This window comes from Lipotes vexillifer, unplaced genomic scaffold, assembly GCF_000442215.2.
Source record: "Lipotes vexillifer unplaced genomic scaffold, Lipotes_vexillifer_v1.1 scaffold3, whole genome shotgun sequence".
NCBI classification, from domain to species: domain Eukaryota; kingdom Metazoa; phylum Chordata; class Mammalia; order Artiodactyla; family Lipotidae; genus Lipotes; species Lipotes vexillifer.
In genome coordinates, this window is record NW_006783631.1 from 842,165 (window position 1) to 854,734 (window position 12,570).

At 33.3% G+C, this 12,570-nt stretch overlaps 1 protein-coding gene across 2 annotated transcripts in view; it reads left to right on the plus strand.

The window, feature by feature from the left end:
• Window positions 1–12,570, plus strand: part of DPP10 (dipeptidyl peptidase like 10) — a 681,887-nt gene that overhangs the window by 660,679 nt on the left and 8,638 nt on the right. The window lies entirely within an intron of this gene.

Consider the following 12,570-nt stretch of genomic DNA (forward strand, 5'->3'; position numbering starts at 1 on the left):
AACCCTATCAGTGAGTGGCAGGTGAAAACAAGCTCAGGGCTCCCATGATTCTGCATTATGGTGAGTTGTATAATTATTTTGTTATATAATTACAATGTAATAATAATAGAAATAAAGTGCATGATAAATGTAATGCACTTGAATCATCCCCAAACCATCCTCCCCAGAACCCCTGGTCTCTGGAAAAATTGTCTTCCACAAAACCAGTCCCTGGTGCCAAAAAGGTTGAAGACCACTGCTTTAGACCTGTTGTATGGAATCTATGCATTTTGTCTACCTCATGCACTGAGTCATCATAGCAGAAGGTTAAAATCACTTGCATTTCCGAAACAAGAAAAATTGGCTTTATGCTTGTTTACCTCTCAGTTTTCCAGTTTTCAGTTAATATCTGGCCTCTGTGCATTCATAACCTTTGTGCCAATTCAATGTTGTATTCAGAATTACTTTTAGTTGTTTAGTTCTCTTTCTCTTTTTTTTAACTACCACTTTGTATTTACTTTTTTGTTATTGTTTAGTTTGGGGTTTGTTTTCAGTTGAGTTGATTGAGATATCAGATTCATCAAATACTAGAAATGGAATTGCCACACTTATGTTTTTACCATCAAAGAGGCTAGAGCAGTGTTCCCTTCTAAGATTACAGGCTGAGTTAGAATTTAGTGTGAAAAGTGTTATGATTCATTTGAGATATTCCCTCTGAAAAAAGAAAGATGAATGGCAGCAGTAATGCCAGGAATTTACCATCTTTAATCAACTTATTTCCTTTACATTTATCACTATATGATTGAATTTCTAGGTCTTGCTTTTTCTCCCTTTGGTCTAAAATGCATCCTGTTTTTTATGGTCTATATATATCTATATCTATATCTGTATCTGTATCTATATCTACATCTACCTAGCTAGATAACTGATTTCATCCATTATAATTGACTTTGTCAGCAGAAATTAAATTTATTGAAGTTTTGAGGTACATTGTACAGTTGGTATCCATAAAGCTGAAATAGGGAACTCCAAGAAACTGGTTGATATTTTTTGTTTTGTGTGTGATTCATTCTAGTTTAATCTTTCAGAATTTGGAAAGCATTTATAATCTATTCTTTCTAACCATGTAAGCTGATTAAGGAATATAGAATTTTTAGTATTTCTAAGAATGTGTTTTGTGTTAAATAATATATATTTTTAGACAATATCCCTACCTGTTTTCTATTTATGGAAATATTAAGCCTATAAATGCCAGGAAAGCATTGATTAAATAAATGCATTCTCTTCTAAAACAGTCACTAGTTTTAGATACTAAAGAAACTACTAGAAATGGGTATTAGAGAAAAACTTCAGCCAGCATAGAAGATAATGTTTGGCTTTTTATATCCAATTTCATTTCAATATTTCACGGGTAAACAAAATTATACTAAAAAGTTTAACTATTACCTACAATGAATCTTAAGGATATTCCAAGAGTTATTTATTGTTCCAAATGAGTTTTCTTCAATATAGTTAAGCTGAAATTCTTATTGGTTATAAGTATTCCTTCCATCTTTCTACTTCAGTATTTTTGTTCATGTCTTTTAGTTTATTTCTAATAACAGCCTCAAGCCTGCACATTGCTTTTATAATTCTATCTCTTATTAAGCCTCATTCAGAGGTCCTTTTCTCCATAAATTACACTAAATCTCTCCCACTTGAAATCATCATTCCCTCCTGTGTACTCAAAGAATACATTGTCAATAGCTTCTCATACTCATTATACCATCACACAATGTATTATATTTATTTGTATTCTTATTCATTTCTTATGTTAGACTATAAGCCTTTTCAGGGTATTTATGTTTTATTTGATTTTTTGTTGCAAAGGAATTTGAACTGAACTCATGTCATGTTCTTTCCTTTATCTGTAATTCTCTCTTTCCCACCAGATAGCCAAACCTTATCATTTTGGAGGGGGGTACACTGAGTTTCTTGGCTTTCTAGCTTTAGTGTTTTCATCAAATTTGGAAAATGTTCAGTTATTACTTCAATTTTTCTTTTTTTTTGCTGCCCCTTTTCTCCAGGGATCGCAAATAGGTGTGTAATTAGGCCAGTTGAATTTTTCCCTAAACTCACCAAAACTATATTAATTTTTTAAAAATATTTTTCTCTGTGTGCTTCATTTTTGGATATATTGTGCTGCTGTGCCTTAACTATACTCTTCCAGGCAGGAAGCTGTAGCAATCCCAGGGTTGACTTGTTCTCTGTCTTTCAGTGATCACTGTCCTTTGTTGCCCAATGTCCAATGTCTTAATTACTTCTATTTCATATATTTTGCCCATATTTTTAGTTGTTCCACATGGAAGGGTAAATCTCATTTCTGTTATTCCATTCTTATGGAATTAGAAATTCCTACATAAAATTAATTTATGTTTATTAATCATTTTACAATGTTATTTTTGAATTGTCAATTTATATACATATATACACTTAGTTATATTGGTCTCATATATGTGAATATATGTATTTGTTTTCTTATTGCAATTTTGAGATTTTGATGCATTAAAGATAGCAATCTTTTCACATTTGTTTGAAATATTTCTTCAACCTGTTGATTGACTTTCAGTTTTGTTTACAATAATTCAAAAAACTGAAGTGTTAAAGTGTTTTTCTTATCTTTTGGCAAAACCTTTCAAATCCTTTCTCTGGTGATTTCTTCCAATGATTTTATTTTTTAAAGGTCTCGTTCCTATCAAAGTAAGTATTTATTAGATTTTCTCTTTATGTATCTGTTTGAGTGGGGCAGAGAGAGGTACATAACACTTGTATGCTGAGGATTTATATGTTTGGTTTCAAATAGCTAGTCAGTTTCACCAGATCCATTGATTGACTAAATCGTCCTTAACACTTTGATTATGATGCCACCTAAACAATAAGTTCTCAGATATTCTTGGATTTATTTCTGGTGTAACCTGCCTATCTGTTCTTAGACTAATCTTATAGTTTTTTAATTATAATATTATGCTTAATAATAATACATTTTAATATTTTAAAATATTTTCCACTCTTCACTCTTTTCTTTCATAATACCTTTCGCTTACCTCTCCTATTTTCTCCACTTTTATAAATTCTCCCAAAATATTCAGCTATAATTTTTTAACTAAACTTTTATTAAAACAATTTTTATTTGAGAAGAATTAAATTTTTCAAATGATGTAGCTTTGATCTGAATCACATAGTACATCTTTTTTATTTAATTATTTTATATTTCTCAGTAGAATTTTATAGTTTTCTTTATGTATGTCAAATATCTTCCCTGCTATATTTATTTCTAAGTATTGCTTATTAGTAGTGCATTTTAAAATTTTATTTTAAGTAGTATGTTTTTGTCTATATTATTTTCTAACTTGTTTGTTGGTTAAATGGAAAGCTTATACTATTAGCATATTTAGCTAATATGCTAATAGTATAATAACTGGCCATCTGTTACTCAATAATCATTCATATGACTTGATTAAAGTCTTTGAACCATTTTAGTTTGAATAATTATCCTTAGGACCTAATCTAATTTCATATAATATAATGTAATAATATTAGTGTTCACTGTACCAAGTAATTATATCTAAGTGTTAAAGGTAAGAAAACTGCTGAAAGAAATTTTTTCTGACATATTTTTTAAAAATTGATGACACAAATTAAAAGTAGGTAGCAAAATTTAAAACATTATAAACATCATATGGAGAACAGATATTGCTATGATTACCAGGCCAGTATTGGTGGGAATAAAATTAATTCATTAAAAAAAATTTACTGAGTGTATATTTTGTGCCTTGCACTTTTCAAGTTGCTGGACCTATAGCAGTCACTGAAACAAAACAAACAAACAAACAAAAGTCTATCTTTTATATAATTATTAATGCAGTGAAGAGAGATAAATGAAAAACAAATAAATGAAAAATAATTAGTAAAGTATATAAAATGTCAGATAATGATATTACAATTCAGAAAAATGAAGCAAAGAGGCAGAGAGGGAGTCAAGAATAAAGATGGGATAGCAATTTTCAATCATTAGAGAGGAACGATTTCACTAGGAGATCATGATTGGTCTAAAACAGGGAAATTTGAGGAAACAAGAGACATGGATACCTGGAGAAGGTAAAACAACTTTAAAAGTGCAATGAATATGGAAGCTTTTTAAAACTTAACCTATGGGGATAATTACTCATTATTTATAGTCTTAAGAGTCTCAACTGGGATAGCGTCATCCACCAGAGGGCAGACAGCAGAAGCAAGAACTACAATCCTGCAGCCTGTGGAACGAAAACCACATTCACAGAAACTTAGACAAAATGAAAAGGCAAAGGACTATGTACCAGATGAAGGAACAAGATAAAACCCCAGAAAAACAAATATATGAAGTGGAGATAGGCAACCTTCCAGAAAAAGAATTCAGAAGAATGATAGTGAAGATGATCCAGGACCTCAGAAAAAGAATGGAGGCAAAGATCGAGAAGATGCAAGAAATGTTTAACAAACACCTAGAAGAACTAAAGAACAAACAAATAGAGATGAATACTACAATAACTGAAATGAAAAATACACTAGAAGGAATCAATAGCAGAATAACTGAGGCAGAAGAAAGGATAAGTAACCTGGAAGACAGAATGGTGGAATTCACTGCCATGGCACAGAATAAAGAAAAAAGAATGAAAAGAAAGGAAGAAAGCCTCAGAGACTTCTGGGGCAGCATTAAACACACAAACATTCACATTTTAGGGGTCCCAGAAGGAGAAGAGAGAGAGAAAGGACCCGAGAAAATAATTGAGGAGATTATAGTGGAAAACTTCCCTAACATGGGAAAGGAAATAGCCACCCAAATCCAGGAAGTGCCAAGAGTCTCAGAGCAGGATAAACCCAAGGAGAAACAGGCTGAGACACATAGTAATCAAACTGACAAAAATTAAAGACAAAGAAAAATTATTAAAAGCAACAAGGGAAAAACGACAAATAACATACAAGGGAACTCCGATAAGGTTAACAGCTGATTTCTCAGCAGAAACTCAACAAGCCAGAAGGGAGGCGCATGATATATTTAGAGTGATGAAAAGGAAGAACCTACAACCAAGATTACTCTACCCAGCAAGGATTCAATGGAGAAATTAAAACCTTTACAGACAAGCAAAAGCTAAGAGAAAAAAACACCACCAAATCAGCTCTACAACAAATGCTAAAGGAACTTCTCTAAGTGGGAAACACAAGAGAAGAAAAGGACCTAAAAAAACAAACCCAAAACAATTAAGAAAATTATAATAGGAACATACATATTGATAATCACTTTATATGTGAATGGATTAAATGCTCCAACCAGACACATGCTCACTGAATGGATAAAAAAACAGGACCCATATATATGCTGTCTACAAGAGACCCACTTCAGACCTAGGGGCACATAAAGACTGAAAGTGAGGGGATAGAAAAAGATACTCCATGCAAATGGAAATCAAAAGAAAGCTGGAGTAGCAATACTCATTTCAGATAAAATAGACTTTAAAATAAAGAATGTTACAAGAGACAAGGAAGGACACTACATAATGATCAAGGGATCAATCCAAGAAGAAGATTTAACAATTATAAATATATACACACCCAACATAGGACCACCTCAATTCATAAGGCAACTGCTAATAGCTCTAAAAGAGGAAATCAACAGTAACACAATAATAGTGGGGGACTTTAACACCTCACTTACACCAATGGACAGATCATCCAGACAGAAAATTAACAAGGAAACACAAGCTTTAAATGACACAGTAGACCAGATAGATTTAATTGATATTTATAGGACATTCCATCTAAAAACAGCAGATTTTACTTTCTCTCAAGTGTGCACGGAACATTCTCCAGCATAGATCATATCTTGGGCCACAAATCAAGCCTCAGTAAATTTAAGAAAATTGAAATCATATCAAGCATCTTTTCTGACCACAACACTATGAGGTTAGAAATCAATTACAGGGAAAAAAAGTGAAAAAAACAAACACATGGAGGCTAAACAATACATTACTAAATAACCAAGAGATCACTGAAGAAATCAAAGAGAAAATAAAAAAATACCTAGAGACAAATGACAACAAAAACATGGTGATCCAAAACCTATGGGATACAGAAAAAGCAGTTCTAAGAGGGAAGTTTATAGCAATACAAACCTACCTCAAGAAACAAGAAAAATCTCAAATAAGCAATCTAACCTTACACCTAAAGGAACTAGAGAAAGAAGAACAAACAAAACCCAAAGTTAGTAGAAGGAAATAAATCATAAAGCTGAGAGCAGAAATAAATGAAATAGAAACAAAGAAAACAATAGCAAAGATCAATAAAACTAAAAGCTTGTTCTTTGAGAAGATAAAGAAAACTTATAAATCTTTAGCCAGACTCATCAAGAAAAAGAGGGAGAGGACTCAATAAAATTAGAAATGAAAACAGAGAAGTTACAATGGACACTGCAGAAATACAAAGCATCCTAAGAGACTACTACAAGCAACTCTATGCCAATAAAATGGGCAACCTGGAAGAAATGGACAAATGCTTAGAAAGGTATAACCTTCCAAGACTGAACCAGGAAGAAATAGAGAACATGAACAGACCAATCACAAGTAATGAAATTGAAACTGTGATTAAAAATCTTCCAAAAAACAAAAGTCCAGAACCAGATGGCTTCACAGTTGAATTCTATCAAACATTTAGAGAAGAGTTAACACCCATCCTTCTCAAACTCTTCCAAAAATTTGCAAAGGAAGGAACACTCCCAAACTCATTCTATGAGGCCACCATCACCCTGATACCAAAACCAGACAAAGATACTACAAAAAAAGAAAATTACAAGCCAATATCACTGATGAATATTGATGCAAAAATCCTGAACAAAATACTAGCAAGCAGAACCCAACAACACATTAAAAGGATCATACACCATGATCAAGTGGGATTTATCCCAGGGTTGCAAGGATTCTTCAATATACTCAAATCATCAGTGTGATACACCATATTAACAAATTGAAGAATAGAAATCATATGATCATCTCAATAAATGCAGAAAAAGCTTTTGACAAAATTCAACACCCATTTATGATAAAAACTCTCCAGAAAGTGGGCATAGAGGAAACCGAACTCAATATAATAAAGGCCATATATGACAAACCCACAGCAAACATCATTCTCAATGGTGAAAAACTGAAAGCATTTCCTCTAAAATCAGGAGCAAGACAAGGATGTCCACTCTCACCACTGTTATTCAACATAGTTTTGGAAGTCCTAGCCATGGCAATCAGAGAAGAAAAAGAAATAAAAGAATACAAATTGGAAATTAAGAAGTAAAACTGTCACTGTTTGCAAATGACATGATACTATACATAGATTATCCTAAAGATGCCACCAGAAAACTACTAGAGCTAATCAATGAATTTGGTAAAGTTGCAGGATACAAAATTAATGTACAGAAGTCTCTTGCATTACTATACACTGACAATGAAAGATCAGAAACAGAAATTAATGCAACAATAAATTTTGTTATTCATAACATATTTACGGTATTTTTACTTTAAATTAATTCACTGTGTATTACAACTGATGTGGTTCAGAAAGAATCATACAAGTCAAAGGCTGTAGGAGAAACGTTTTTTTTTTTTCAGTTCTGTCAGTATATCATTTTGACTGCAATCATGAACTGTTGAAAACTATCTCAAAAAGTCACTTAAGTATCTCAAAACCTGGGGCCCATGAAAACTTAAGTCCTTAGTAAAATGGTATTACAGATTTCACCTCCTGTTTTTATAGTCTATCTATTGGATTCAGTTTCTTACACCACAGGTAAAATTTATTTTTTTAAAGAAATAAAATTATCTATATTTTAGGTCCATGGAATAAAATTTTAAAAGTCTAGATAAATTTGTTAAAATTTTATAAGTAATGTTAAAATGCTTTGCAAATGGACGTGGCATAACAATTGTAATGAATGGAACAGTGTGATCACTGAGAAACCAATAAAATGACAACATAATTGAAACATAGCAGGCTATACCAACTATTGACTACTATTGACCTATATCAAATTTAAAATGTCCTCTCATTGACAAGAGTCAGTATGATGAACCCCAGTTTTTGGTATTTTCCTGATAGATATGAGTTGCTTTGGGAGTTAAAATCACCATTCTATGTCTACTAGAATTTATATCTGATTTCTTATATCTAATATTCCTTGTGGAATATTATTTTTCCAAGAACTTGTTCATTATCTATTCTTGCATTCAGTGAATAAATATGAAATGATAAAGAGAAAGGAAGGCAATTAAAATTTATTTTAATTCCTGCCAGTGTTGATTTTCTTTTAAAAATAGAATTTATTAACTGAAATAAATTAGTTTAAAGCAGTATTTTGAATAAGATTTTTAAATGCTATAGAGAGAATTTTATTTTAAAAATTTTACTATCATTTAAAGAGTATTTACCTTCACTAATCCCAAATCCTGGATTTTTTTTTTTTTAAACAGTAAAATACAATGTCTTATGCAACAGCAATTTACAACCCTGCTTTCACTTAGAATCACGTGGAGAGCTCCATGGCCCATTCTCCACATATTGATTCAATTGTTTTTGAGGGCATTGATACATAATTTTTTAAGTTCCACTGGTCAAGGGAATGCTGGCTAAAGCTAGGAAGATATTATGTTGGGAATCTTCATTACATTATTACACAATAAGAACTTTCTATTCAAAATATAGACCAGCAGTATAAACCTCTCCTGGGAGTTGGTTAAAAATGCAAAATCTTGGGCCCTATCCCAGATCTACTGGATTAGAATAGGCATTTTTAACAAGATTCCCAAATAATTTAAAAGAACTTTCAAGTATTGTTCTGGAATCTGCCCCTCCTTTGGAAGACACCATTCTCCTTAGTTCCTGGAGATAATGACTCTGAGAATCATGTGAAACTAAGGTAAAAAAAAAAAGTATACCAATTTATTAATTTATTTTATTTAAATATGATATACAGTTATTCTCAGGATAGTAATATCTAGCTAGTCTCTCAAAGTAGTTAAGTTACGTAAATAATAGAATTGTTATCAGTTGAAAGATTGTTTGGTTATTGTGGAATTAGAACCAGGAAAGTTATCAACTAAGATACATTTTTCACTATGAGAATACTGTTGCCCCTTGGGAAATATTTGAAACCTCTTAGCTAAAACACCATGGTCTCAATCTCCATGACAGAGAACTAGGAAGGATATACTGGGAAGGCTCCTTGTAGGGACAGAATTTTCAAAGTCTCTCTACAGTTTTGCTCTATAATAGCTATTTATTTACTTGCTTTGCATGACTCATCCCACACCTTCATACTTCTGAAGGGGAGCAGAACATGCCATCCCAGAATATGCCTCTTTGGCATAAGGATTATTTTGAGCTGATTATTTTAAGAAACAGCATAAACAGGAGACACAGCATAAATGGGAGAAGCTTTAAAAACCGAGTAGAAGTTACCCTTTTGCAAGGGGCATTTACATTTATAAAGAAAACCTCTATTTGTGTCTCCCTCTCTTTACCAGGAAGGGAAGAATAACTCTAAATCATAAGAAACTTTTATCACTGGAGAAGGCACTGACTTAAATCTACATAACAAACCTTACCCTTGTTTACAGTTCTTTTCCTGGTAACTTCCCATAACTGACTTTCCCCCAACATCTTTCTTCTGTTTTTAGTTGAAATGGTATTTAAGGTGGTGACTTGAGCCATCTAGGGAGTTACTTATTTTCCCTGCTAATCTCCATGTATAGGTGAGGTATACAAGTAAATAAACTATTTGTTTTTCTCTTGTTAATCTGTCTTTTATTGGAAGACATCTCAGCCAAGAGCTCAGGAAGATAAAAGGAAATTATTTTTCCTCCCTTCCACTTCTTTCTTTAGAGTTGTTAAAACATTTAAGCCTATTACTATTTTTTGTATTAATTTTGCTGACTTAATGCTATTTTCGTCCCTCTCAAAGAAACTAAGCAAAGGTACTCTGTGGGGGCTTACTTCTATAAGGGATAATTTTATTTCTCTCAGTTTCTAATTGTTGCAGAAGCTTTGCATAAATGTCTGGGTACTAGCTAAATATTGTACAAAATTGACATATATAGGGGAGGAAAAATAATTTCCCTCTACCCTTCTCAGTTCTTGCCTGAGATTCTCTTACAATAAGAGACAGATTAACAAGAGAAAAATGAACAGAAGTTTGTTGACATGTACACCTCATGTATACATGGGAGATATTCTGGGGAAAATGAGTAACTCTGTGAGGTGGTTTAGAAATCAGGCTTAAATACCATCTTAATAGTGATGCTGAAAACTTGGCCTCTGTGCACCCATGCTGAATCCAATCTCAGAGGCAGAGTTTTGGGTGAAGTAGAAAAGAATATCTTCATTGCTTTGTCAGGCAAAGGGGGATGCAGCAGACCATTGCCCCTCAAAACTGTGTGTCTCAACCTGGAAGGATTTCATGAGGAGTTTTATAGCAATGGTTCAAGGGCAGGGTTGCTGATAAGGATTAGAGTGTGTGCAGGGGTCTCAGGTGGTCTGTTCAGTTTCTGTGGTTACTTTAATCTGGCCTTAGGTGGTCTTTTGAAGAACTTCTCTGGTTCCTTTAATCTGGAATGAAGAATGCTGACATCTTCCATTTGTTGGGGATTTTAGTACTGTAAAGAGCTGAAAGATATTGTTATGTGTATCCTTTGAGGCAGAACCAGGAGCCTGCCCCAAGGCTGCACTACTGTTTCTTGCTTGCTCCTCCCTTGTCTCTCCATCCTCTCCCTTCCCTGATTAGCAACTGTTCGAATCTGCCCTTTGGGACTCAGGGAAGTTCATAGAGGTGGAGTCAGTTTCCCACAAACAAGAAATGGGGAGCAAAAAAGCTTCTGTGCCCAGGAGCCCCACAGAGTTCTGCACACTTTCAACAGGGAAAGGGAAGAGGGGATATAGGCATTTTAAGAGGGAGTACATTATTGTTAGGAAAGACAAATGGGGCTTTAGAAGAATAGATGGGAAGTATAGTTTGTGATATAGTCTCTCTGGCTGTGGTGTCAACTTCTAGTCTCCTTTCCTGTGGCAAATGGCAATCTTCCCTGGTTGATGAAACTTCCAGGGAGGGGATCTAGAACAATTGATTTCTTTTTTGGAGGATCTGCCTTTAGGAAGATAAGGGGAGTTCAGAGAAAGCTTCTCTCTGCATTTGCTGTTTTTTCCAGTGCGTATATCTCAAAATAATCAATATGCCAAGTGGCATACTTTGGGGTGGTGTATTCTGCTACCCTTCACATATGTTCTGGTAACCACTTAAGTAATGTCTGATTTCATTTTGGACTTTCTAGTACCAATTTTTCTTTTTTTTTGAGGTACGCGGGCCTCTCACTGTTGTGGCCTCTCCCGTTGCGGAGCACAGGCTCCGGACGCGCAGGCTCAGCGGCATGGCTCATGGGCCCAGCCGCTCCGCGGCATGTGGGATCTTCCCGGACCGGGGCACAAACCCGTGTCTCCTGCATCAGCAGGCGGACTCTCAACCACTGCGCCACCAGGGAAGCCCTCTAGTACCAATATTTAAACGATGCTCCAAATAAGCATAAATGAAATTCTTTACTACTCATCTCAAGAGTTTAGAGAAAACAACAGGTTCCTAGAGCACTGGACCACACTAGAATCATCTGGAAATCTTTCAAAAGTAGAGCCAATTGCATCAGAATTTCTGTGCTAAGGCCTGGGTATTAATATTTTTTTAATACCTACCAGGATACTCCATGGTCTGGCAAAATGAAAAACAATTCCAAGAACACAGCAAGAATTAACCTCTAAAATGAACAGACAACTCAGTAGGTCATTCCCTTAGTCTAGCATTACTGTAGTTATTAAAATCTCCTTTGGAAATTTTCTAGTCAGATCGTGGTCTACAAAAGAAAACTGGACACCTTGATTTATTTTTTTAAGAAGTTATAACTAACTTTGTTCAAAAGCATTTCAAGAGGATATTTAAAAATTAAATTTAAAAATAATCCAACTCATCTAACTAGCAAAAGTATTTATCTTATACCGTTTCTTTCAAGTTTTTAGTTGTGTGGAATTGAAAGCAGAATCTATACTTGTGAAGATATATTTTAAATATTTAATTCCTCTTTCTTAATTCTTAATAATCATCATTATTATTAAATGTTTTATTAAATGAATATACTGTTTTATTAAATATATAGTACCTAAAATGATATGATTTAATCAGTTCTGTATTTTCCTAATTTCAAATTGTTTGGAGCTATTCCCAGATATCAAATCAAAGAGCCAATATTTGACACTTGATGATATATAATAAATTTTATATTTTACCTAAAGTTATTAAAATAGTTTATTATATAAAATTTTAAATAATTCTTTTCAAAATTTTCATCTGTACATAGTGATGTTAGTATATTCTTTGCTCCAGTCTGGGACATTATGAGACATTCTGATATGTATATTACCAAACAGTGACCAAAAGCTAAAAAAAAAATCTCTGGGAATATATATATATATATATATATATATATATATATATAT